Source organism: Pipistrellus kuhlii, unplaced genomic scaffold, assembly GCF_014108245.1.
Source record: "Pipistrellus kuhlii isolate mPipKuh1 unplaced genomic scaffold, mPipKuh1.p scaffold_m20_p_5, whole genome shotgun sequence".
Lineage (NCBI taxonomy): Eukaryota > Metazoa > Chordata > Mammalia > Chiroptera > Vespertilionidae > Pipistrellus > Pipistrellus kuhlii.
In genome coordinates, this window is record NW_023425551.1 from 62,840,334 (window position 1) to 62,851,247 (window position 10,914).

Sequence of the window (10,914 nt, forward strand, 5' to 3'; positions counted from 1 at the left end):
TACATAATAATCTGGCCACTCAGTGTATATTCTATATAAAAAAAAAAAAGTCTAATATGCAAATTGTCTACTCGACCAGGAGGCAGGCCAGCCAACCGCCCATGTCTCCTCCCCCTAGCCAGGCTGGCCAGACCCAACCCAGGCACGAATTCATGCACCAGGCCTCTAATACACACACACACACACACACACACACATACATACACACACACACTGAGTGGCCAGATTATTATGTGTTCAAGGATCATAATAAACTGGCCACTCAGTTTCTATTTATTAAATAGGAGAAAAAGATAAAAACACAATAGAAAAGGGGTGGGGGAACCTAAATAGATATTTCATAACAAATAAAACATAATGACCAAGAAATATACAAAAGTATGTTCAGCCACATTAGTAACTAGGGAAATGCAAATTAGAATCACAGTAATGTACTATTCTACACCCACTCGATGGACAAAAAATTCAAAGTCTAAAAATATCAAATGTTGATGGGAACGCATAGTCTACAGGTAGAAGTATTAATTGATGCATCTACTTTTGAAAACAATTTGACATCTCCTGGTAAAGTTGACCCTTTGTCTCAGTGCAGTAATTCTACTCTGAGTAAATTCTCTAAAGAAATTCTTTTGCATAAGCATTAAAAATATTAACAAGAATGTCCATAACAACATCACAGTTTCCAGTAAAACACTGGAAACTACCCATCATCAGGAAAATGAGTAAATTCCAGTCAATTCACATAGTGCAATATGAAAAAAACAACAGTGCGAACGAATGAATTACAATTAAGGTAAACATGTCAACATGTATGAATCTCAAAAACATGTTAACTGAAAAATCAGGCACTGAAGAACACACCAGTGTGCTGGGTATACTCCATTCCACCCCTCATCCTACATGCCCTCTGCCCCCAGCCCTCTGCTCCTGGCTTGTATGAACCATATATATGTCTTCCTGCACCTGCTGTTTCTGGAACTTCTAAAGTCAGTTAGGAGCCCCAACAGCCAATGGGAAGGAGGGAAGGAAGAGAGGCCAGTGTATTTATTACCTTGGCTGCCTCCCTGCAAGGCTGCCTGTGTCCTCAACCTGTCATTGCTCCTCTCCAGGTGACTGACTCTGAAGGACTCCCTTCTCTAGGTCTGGTAATAGCTCCTTTCCTTCTATTATACCCTCGGGTCTCAACACAGTAACATGGCTACCTCGGTGAAATCCTAGTTGACTTAACTATATTCCTTATAGTTCCCAACTTCCACACCTTCACAAACAGTTTCTGAAAAATATATATATATCTTTGAATTAACCTATATTGAGTGTGCCATCTGTCTCTCTTGTTGGACCCTGATGGTACACTCAGCATCTATATAAAAGCTTAAAAAAAGATGAAATAATATATTGTTCAGGGATGCATACTACAGGTAGAGTATTATTTTTAAAAAATCAAGAGAGTGGTTAATGCTGATGTGGGAAGAAGATGCACAGTTTGGGCACATGGAGCTTTGAAAGTTCTGGTATTGCTCAATGGTGAGTACAGAAATGACCCTTTTATTCTTCTTTAAATAGTGCAGATTGTATAGGGGACATTTTAAAAGGAAAGAATAATCATAGCAGGGATATCCCCCCCCCCAAAAAAAAAAAAAAAAAAAGGAAAGCACAATTAGCCATCCTCCACACTGGGGAGTTGTGAAATGATTTTCACCCTAGCTTCCTCCTCCCTCATCCCCACATCTCATACCCACTTCCTAGCCCCCCAAAACCCTTCTGCTCTCTCCTTTCTCTGTGAGACCCAAACAAATCTGATGTAGTAATGGGGACTGAGATTTATTTCAGAGCATGGACTGCGGACGGGTCAGTGTGGAGGTTTCTGGCAGACAAACACTTGAGGTCCCCTGCCTCTTCCATCCATGGTCCTGGACCAGGCGCTCACCCTGACAACACAAGTCCTCTTCCTTGTTTGTCTCCCCTATCTCTGAAGTGTTCAGGTGCCAAGATCCAGAGGTCCTTTTTGTGGGAGTTGCCACCCAAGCCTAAATTCTCACCCCCAAAGCCAGTGCATTTCACCCCTCGCTGCGATGACCAGGTAGGAGGATCGCCTGAGCCCCCATGCAGCTTGTCCTGCCTGGAGCTTCCCGGCACCCTGCATACATCTGGGAGGAGATGGTGTTCTTGGATGCACCAGTCTGGGCCTCTCACCTGCGGCAGGGTAGTGTGGAACTGAGCACAGAATCCTGAATCTGGGTGAGCCCAGGAAGAGACATGGGATAGGAACTACATAAAGTTTGATTCAATACTTCTGCTTTGAGTTTATCCATTTGGGAGGGTGGGGTGAGGACTAGGGAAGGATAGGGAAATTAATATCACAGTGAACATATTATCCATTAAAGCTGCTTGTTCTTGGTGATATATATATATATACACATAGGAGTTGGGCAAAAGCAGGTTTATAATTATTTATCTGAAAAAGAAGACATGCAGATTATGTTTATTACAATAGTTTTATTAACTCAAAAGAATGTTACTCACAACTGTAAACCTACTTTGCCCACCCAGTATATGGGAGACTAATAAAAGGCACAGGGGGAAAAAAGCTAATCTTGGTTTAGCCATGTGGAAATCATTTAAATACTGGTACCTATGAGCACTACTTATCATTTATGGACAATTACTCTTTACACTACAATTTTAGGCATTTCGTGGCTATGTGTTAAGTTAACTTTTGGCAGGATTTATTTTTCTTATAGTACTAATTGTTCATGCCAGCTCAGAACATTCAAAAATTATAAGAAATACCTAATTTAGGTAAGCACACAACCCAATTTGGTGCCTAACAATTTAGTAGAATGTCCCTGATTCTTTCCCTATTTAAACTTAAACTGACTGGAATCCACTGTGCTAGATCCTAGAATCACCTTATTGGTGCTACAAGGAATTTAACTGAAGAAAGGGAGCATGAGAAAAGAATCTAGGTAATCAAGGAATTAGCCTTAAATGTAATTTTATTTTATGCTCTATAATTAATGACATTTTTCAATGTATTGTCTGTACAACATGACAAATGAGAACTAAAGTGAACTGGTTATTTTGCATGAATTCAATTAGATCCTGGCTATTTCCATTGTTTTTTGTGCCTGAACTACTCTGAGTATTTGAATTTTTAACACGAGTTTGGTTTTTAGATCATGCGTTCCTTGAGACCAAGTTGACGACCTCATTCATTTTCACGCTCCTGCCTCTACCACGGCTCCTGGCGCAGGGCAGACACGCCATAGCTGTCTGCTGAACTGAACTGAACCGAACCCTTCCGTATTTACACCCAATTCCAGATGGGCTTTCATGTGCTTCATGATGTAATCTTTCACAGAAGATGTGTTTCCACTTTAGAGTCTGGCTTGCCCACTCAAATTCCTAATCAAAATATTTCCTTCCAGTTGGCTGATTTTTAGAAACTGAAGTAGGTGTAAATATGATCCTGTTACTATGCCAAGATGCAGTTCCAACCTGACCGATAATCATGTCCAGAACTTCTCATTCTTCGCTAGAAAATGACTTTAACATTTCAGAAAATGGAAATAAAAAGTAATAATAATAAATCTACCTTACTCTGACTACTCTAAACACGTCAGGACCGATGTCCAGGGTTAGCCTAAGTGCAGAGAGAAAAGAGAACTTCCTAACACACAGGGAATCGCCTTATCTGCACTTTCTCCTCTTTGAACAGCAAAGCACATCCATCAGCCACACAGCCATGTGGTAAAAGCTTCATCCATCTGATTTTTTTAGTGATTTTTTCCTGTGAGGTTAAATGTGTCAGGGTCATGCCTGAGAAGCAACATCCTATGTACTTGGGTCTTCACTCTAAATGGGCTTCTCACTTACTGCTCTCTGTCCACATCTGTCTGCTCCAGGAGGCTAGGCCATGAGCCCCCAAATCAAATGCTACAAGCTCTTTCAGCAGGACAGGCTCCATTCCCTCCCCATTCAATCCCCCCTCCTCACCCAACCCCCACAGATACCCAGGCCACACAGGCAACTTTAGGATCCAGGTCAGTCTCCCTCGAGGTCATTTATTAAGGAATTAGGTTGTTTATGTGCTCTTTCCAGGGGATGGATAGGAGCAGCTGTTTTCCCAGAAACTCTGCTTAAGGATCTTCACTGGGAATTTTCTGTCTGCTATGCAGAGCTAATCCAATCTTTTTTATATTAACTCCAGACTTTTCCAATTATTTTTGTTTCCTAATAATAATGGTATTGGCATTTGTGGAACACATTATAGTTTTCAAAGCAATTTTATTTATATGATCTAACCCAGGATTTCTCAAACCCATTATCTCTAGGGTCTCTTCATTCAACTATAATTTCCATTTTGTCCATCCATTTTTATAGTAAGCTTTAAAAGTTTAATAAAAAACATATCAAGTATCATCTGGGACACTATGCGATTTCCAAATAGTGCTATATGACTTCAGTGACAGCCATTGCATGCAACACCAAGCCCATTGGTATAGTGCACTCATCTGAAATCACAGTGTGGCCAGCCATGTATTGGTAAACATGTCTAGCTGCCCTTAGATTATTAGCACATTCTAAGGCCAAAATTTCAATCAGCACCTTGCCTTACCAGTGTTATTAATTTGGATTTTTAAAACTTTTATAAATACAGCCGAAACCGGTTTGGCTCAGTGGATAGAGCGTCGGCCTGCGGACTAAAAGGTCCCGGGTTCGAGTCCGGTCAAAGGCATGTACCTTGGTTGCAGGCACATCCCCGGTAGGGGGCGTGCAAGAGGCAGCTGATCGATGACTCTCCCATTGATGTTTCTAATTCTCTATCCCTCTCTCTTCTTCCCTGTAAAAAAATCAATAAAAATATATTTTTTAAAATGTTTATTCTAAAAAAAAAAAACTTTTATAAATACAAAACTATCTTCTATCTTGCGGTCATAATTTGCAATTGCAAGACATTCTAGTCTCATGTATAAGTCATTAGTTTCTTAAGACATTAATAAGTTGAAGTTTGATTTGCTACTGTGAAAACAAACCAGTGTAGAAAAATAAAGCACTATTAAAAAGGTGAACTTTAACATGTAAAGGATTCAATAAAGCCAAATACAATAAATGATATTTCAGTTCATTGAACAAAGATTTCACAGTAATTTGCCAATGTTATCTCTGATAAGGATTTAATCTCCAACATTTACAGGGAGCTCATGCAACTTAACAAAAGAAAGATAAACAACCCAATCAAAAAGTGGGCAATGGACCTAAGTAGATACTTTTTGAAAGAGGACATAAAAAAGGCTAAGAGACATATGAAAACATGCTCAAAGTCACTAATCATCCGAGAGATGCATATCAAAATGACAATGTGGTACCATCTCACATCTGTCAGAATTGGTATCATCAACAAATTAACAAATGACAAGTGTTGGCGAGGATGTAGAGAAAAAGCAACCCTCGTGCACTGCTGGTGGGAATGCAGACTGGTATAGCCACTGTGGAGAACAGTATGAGTTTCCTCAAAAAAAATAAAAATGGAACTCCTATTTGATCCAGTGATCCCACTTCTATCCCAAGAAACTAGAAACATCAATCAGAAAGAATATATCCACTCTTATGTTCATAGCAGCACAATTTACCATAGCTAAGATTTGGAAACAGCCTAAGTTCCCATCAGAAAATGAGTGGATTAGAAAACTGTGGTATATCTACACATTGGAAAACTACACTGCTGTAAAAAAATAAGGAATTCTTATCATTTGCAACAGCATGGATGGAACTGGAGAGCATTATGCTAAGTGAAATAATCCAGTCAAAGAAAGATAAATATCACATGATCTCACTCATTTGTAAAATATAATGAACAGCATAAACTGATGAATAAAAACAGATTCAGGGAGGATCGAAGATGGCTGCTCAGGTAGACACCTAACCACAGCAGCACACAACAATTTCAATGGAATACAACTAAAATGTAGAGTGGACATTGCCCAGATCTACAGGTAGTTGACTGACTGAAAATTCTACAACAAGAAGGAAAGAGAAAACCAAAAGGAAAATCAGAGGAGCTGAAAAATCCTAAAGTATGGAGACATGCTGCGCGCTCGCACATGCACGGAGAGGATGGAGCCGGAGAGGAGGAGAAGACTGGGTGCCTGCCTGGCATTCTCTAGCAGGAAGGAAATAAAAACCCTGGCCTGGGCTGAACCCCAGAACCGGCAGCGCTGAGCCCCAGTTATGGGCCAGACCCTGGGGACCCAGGCTCGGGCAGGGGAAGACGGGGCTGTGAGGCGGAATCCCAGGGGAGCAGCGAAAAGCAGAGCCCCCGGAGTCACGCACGTTGCGCGCAGAGGACGGAATGTTGACCCTGATGCTGGATTGCCCTGGCGGGAAGAAACAAAACCTCCAGCGGTGCTGAGCCCCACTCCTGACTGCTCTGAACCCCAGTTCTAGGCCAATCCCTAGGAACCCAGGCTCAAGCAGAGGGAGATGGGGCTGTGAGGTGGAGTCCTGAGGGAGCGGCGAAAAGCGAGCCCCTGGAGTCACACACATTGCGCACAGAGGACAGTCTGTTGACTCTGATGCTAGATGCCCCTAGCAGGAAGGAGAAAAAAAGCTCCAGATTGGAGGAATGCGACAAGGAGCAGGAGCCCCTGCCTGACACCGGCCAGCCGGGCGCCAGGAAGGAGCCGGGCGACAGGGCCCCCAGAGGAGGTGGTGCCCCTGAGCCTTCAACCACTGAGCGCGGGCCATGGAGCCAAGGCCGGGAGCTGCTTCCTGGATGGCGCCGACCCCTGCAACAGGCTGAAGCAGCACAGGAGCTCGCGGAGAACAAAGAGGTGCCACAGGCCAACCTGCTGAGCTTCCAGGACAAGGAGGAAGAAACCAAAGAAGTTTTCAATGTGAAGAAATCAAGTGAGAGCAAAAGATAGTAAAATTACTTAAGAAAGAATGTAAAGAAGATCTTGAAAAATCAAAGACTAAGTCAGAACTCAACTCAGCAGCCAACATTGCAACATAAATGCATTTAAAAAAAAAAAGGACAGAATGTTAGAATGGCGGTGGCCAGGCCTGGAGTGGCCAGGCACAAGGCAGTGGCAGCCGGGCCTAGAGCAGCAACAGCCAGGCCCGGAGCAGCAGCAGCCAGGCTGGGAGCGGCCCGGCCTGGAGTGGCTGGGCCCGGAGCAACTGGTTGTGGAATGGACCAGAGCAACAGAGGCCAGGCCCAGAGCAGCCAGGCCTGAAACAGCTCGCTCCTCGCCTGCCTCCGCCCCAAGGCTGCCTCTCAGACATGGCTGGAAACTTTCGGAGGAACTTCAGGTCTGCTGAATCAAACGAGGAAGGCTTAGATCTGGATATGTTGAGTTAGTATAGCGCTGGGGTGTTGATCTGTGAGTGCCTTGTGTGGGTGCCTTGTGAGGTTGGTTGATCTATTTGGAAATGTCTTTTGTGTGAAGTATATCCTTGGGCATGTGGAGGTATTATTGATTTGAGAAAATGCTAAGTAACTGATTTACTATCTGAAAAATTAAAGTTCTGAAAGTTTAAGGTCTCTTGCCAAAAGGAGGTTTTAAAGCTAACACCTTAATTTTAATGGAGAAAGGGAATGACAAGCCCTTCCCACCCAGAACAGGTAATCCAATTCCAACCAGCAGCTATGTTTAAACAATGTGTCCATTTACACTTGAATGGCTACACCTTTTGAGAGCCTAAGGGCAAGTTTACATGTAAACAAGTTTGCTCTCAATTCCCAGGGCAGAAAAAAACAAGGTTTAAAATTATTAGATTTTAAAATTTATTCTTAGGAGTGTAAAAGTTTATTAATTAAAAAAAAAAACAACAACAACAAAAGGAGATTGAAAAACCTGATGAACAATAATAGCGGTTCATTGTAGTAGAGTCGGTGATATGGGAGGGGAGTGGACTGACTGTTCTGGGTGGGGGGGGAAAGGGAGGGAGGAAGAGACTGAACATAAACTGTGCACTTATGGATGAGGACAATGGGGGTTGGGGAGGGGGCGGAGGGTGGAGTGGGAACCTGGTGGAAGGGGGAAGAAATGAGGAACCTTTGTAATAATATGAACAATAAAGATTGATTTAAAAATAAATAAATAAAATAAAAATAAAAAAATAAAAACAGATTCAGAAAGAGAAGCTTCAGACCATCAAACCTCAGAGGGAAGGTAGGGGAGGGTTCAGGTAAGTGGGAGAGATCAACCAAAGGACTTGCATGCATGAATATAGCCTAACCAATGGACACAGACACTAGGGAGGTGAGGGTATGAGTGGAGGGGGCAGTGGAGGGATAAGGACACATATATAATACCTAAATCAATTAAGAAAAGTAGAATAAAATATCACATTAACATGTTTGATATTATGTGTTGAAATGATAAAAATTTGGATATGTTAAATAAAGCACATTATTAAATTTTTTAAAAAAATATTTCACTGTAATTGGAGTAAATATTTGTGGTAGAGCACATGGATTTTCACCAGAATTATAATTCAAAAGACATTTACTGATTCCAACGAAATTACTGAGCCCATTTAGCCAGGACTCAGTTGGCACTGCAAGTAGAAATATTGCTCTGATTCTGCCTTTGTGTATACCACTTGGCAAGAGTGTACAAGCAGTGTAAATTTTTCTGTTAGCATTTTGCAGGGGACAATTAAATTGATTGGCCTTCCAATCAAGTGTAGTGGTTAAAAACAAATTTATTTTTTTAATAAAATACTAAATAAGCGACATGGTAAGGACAATGATTCAGATAATGAGTTACTATTGCCAAATAAAAAACATCAAGTCACCCAGGCATTTGAGGCTCAGTTGGTTGAGCATTCTCCACTGCACCAACAGATCACCTGTTTCATTCCAGGTCAGAGCACATGCCCAATCGCTAGTAGGGGGCACGCAGGAGGCACGTGGTTGATATTTCTCGGATCAGTGTTTTTCTTTCTCCTTCTTTCCTCTCATTCTAAAAAAGAAAATCAATAAAAACGTATTTTTAAAAAAATATCAAGTAACAAAGTGACTAAATCTTTCTATAATTAACCTCAACACATGCTCTTTAATTTTAGCAAAACATCACCAAGAAAATTAAATTTATACTGTTAACTGGAGTTGTATTAATTTTACTATTTTGTATTTAACATGTAAATGTATTTAGGTTTTATGTGGGTGTCTTAACTTTACACATATAAAAACTATCATAATAGCAATGACATCAAAATTATACACACCAACTCCAGATATCCTTGATAATTTTCTTAAGGGCTTCTTTACATTACTCAAGTTTGGGAAGTACTAATCTAATCATAAATAAACAGTAAACCTTTTTATTTATAATGCTTCTCAGAATAAACACTACCTACAGAAACTTAATATGGTTTTTGACAAATTTACAAATTTAAAATCAATTTAGATTTTAGAAATTTAAAAACCAATTATTGCTTTCTGTTTCAATAATTATTTTATTTGAATTAGAGATCATGGACTTTTATGACTAAGTCATTTCCAGAATGCAGTGACTTAGGGATAGAGTGTTTATTTTATGGGTGACAAGCAATGTTGTTTTCTCTTCCAAATGGTTTAGAACATCTGTTAACTCTAATGTAATTGCAAAATATTAAGGAGAAAAAATGTACTTTAGTAGTATATATCTGAGAGACAGAGATAAGACATTTGATATATTTATTTCTAAGCCATATTGTGGATAACTAAGCAACAATTTTCATATCTCTGTTAGAAACATAATTTTTAATGTACTATTTAAAATTCAATAGCCATCTTGAACTCAATGAAACATATGGCAAAGTGCTGGAGGAAAATTTTAATGCCAGAAATGTTTGCTAATGATTCAAGTATGTACTTAAATGGGATACTTAAAAACTCAAGAGTTAAATAACCTTGAATGAACATACTCTACATTCATATCTTTTCAAATGTGACTCTGCTCAAAAAACTAAATAATAACTAAGCTATTTGGCAGAGATTTATATTTAAAGCAATTTTCCACCTAAATAATTTTATATTATCATAAAAGGTCCATTTGAGGCAATGCATCATAGTTGGTGGTTTCAATTTGGAAGTAAAATTAGTTTGAATTTGGAAGTGAGAATTTTGTGGTGCACCTCTCGCCCCCACAAGGGTAGAGACTGAACATTTATCTCAGCTTTTGACTGCCCAGCCAGTCACTAGGAATGTCTTCTGAAGTATCTTCCTTTCTTTTTTTCTTTTTTTTAATCTATTTTATTGATTTTTTTACAGAGAGGAAGAGAGAGGGATAGAGAGTTAGAAACATCGATGAGAGAGAATCATCAATCAGCTGCCTCTTGCACACCTCCTACTGGGGATGTGCCCGCAACCAAGGTACATGCCCTTGACCGGAATTGAACCTGGGACCTTTCAGTCCGCAGGCCGATGCTCTATCCACTGAGCCAAACCGGTTTGGCTGAAGTATTTTTCTATTGTGGGTGCCATGGAGAAAGCAAAGGAAAATAGAACCAGAGTTGCCTTAAGATTCGGCCTTAACTCATCCTTGATTTCGACACATATAATCAATAATCAACAAACATCTTTATATCCTTTTATGTTAGTGCAGATGTGGAGGAAATCAGATTCAGTCTGGCAAACTTTCTCCACTTTATTCTTAAGACTAATTATTTCAAATTATCAGGTATGACACTTCCAGGTCTGTTTCTTTCATTCTTAAGACCACCAGGCCTGACAATGATCTAAACTCAGGGCCAAGCACGAGTTTCAGCTCTGGCTGCAGTATTTAAAAGGAGAGGTGGAAAGGACAGCAAAGCTCAGAAGAAAGGGGGTCTTGCCGAAACCGGTTAGGCTCAATGGATGGAGCGTTGGCCTGTGGACTGAAGGGTCCTGGGTTCAATTCCTGTTAAGGGCATGTACCTTGG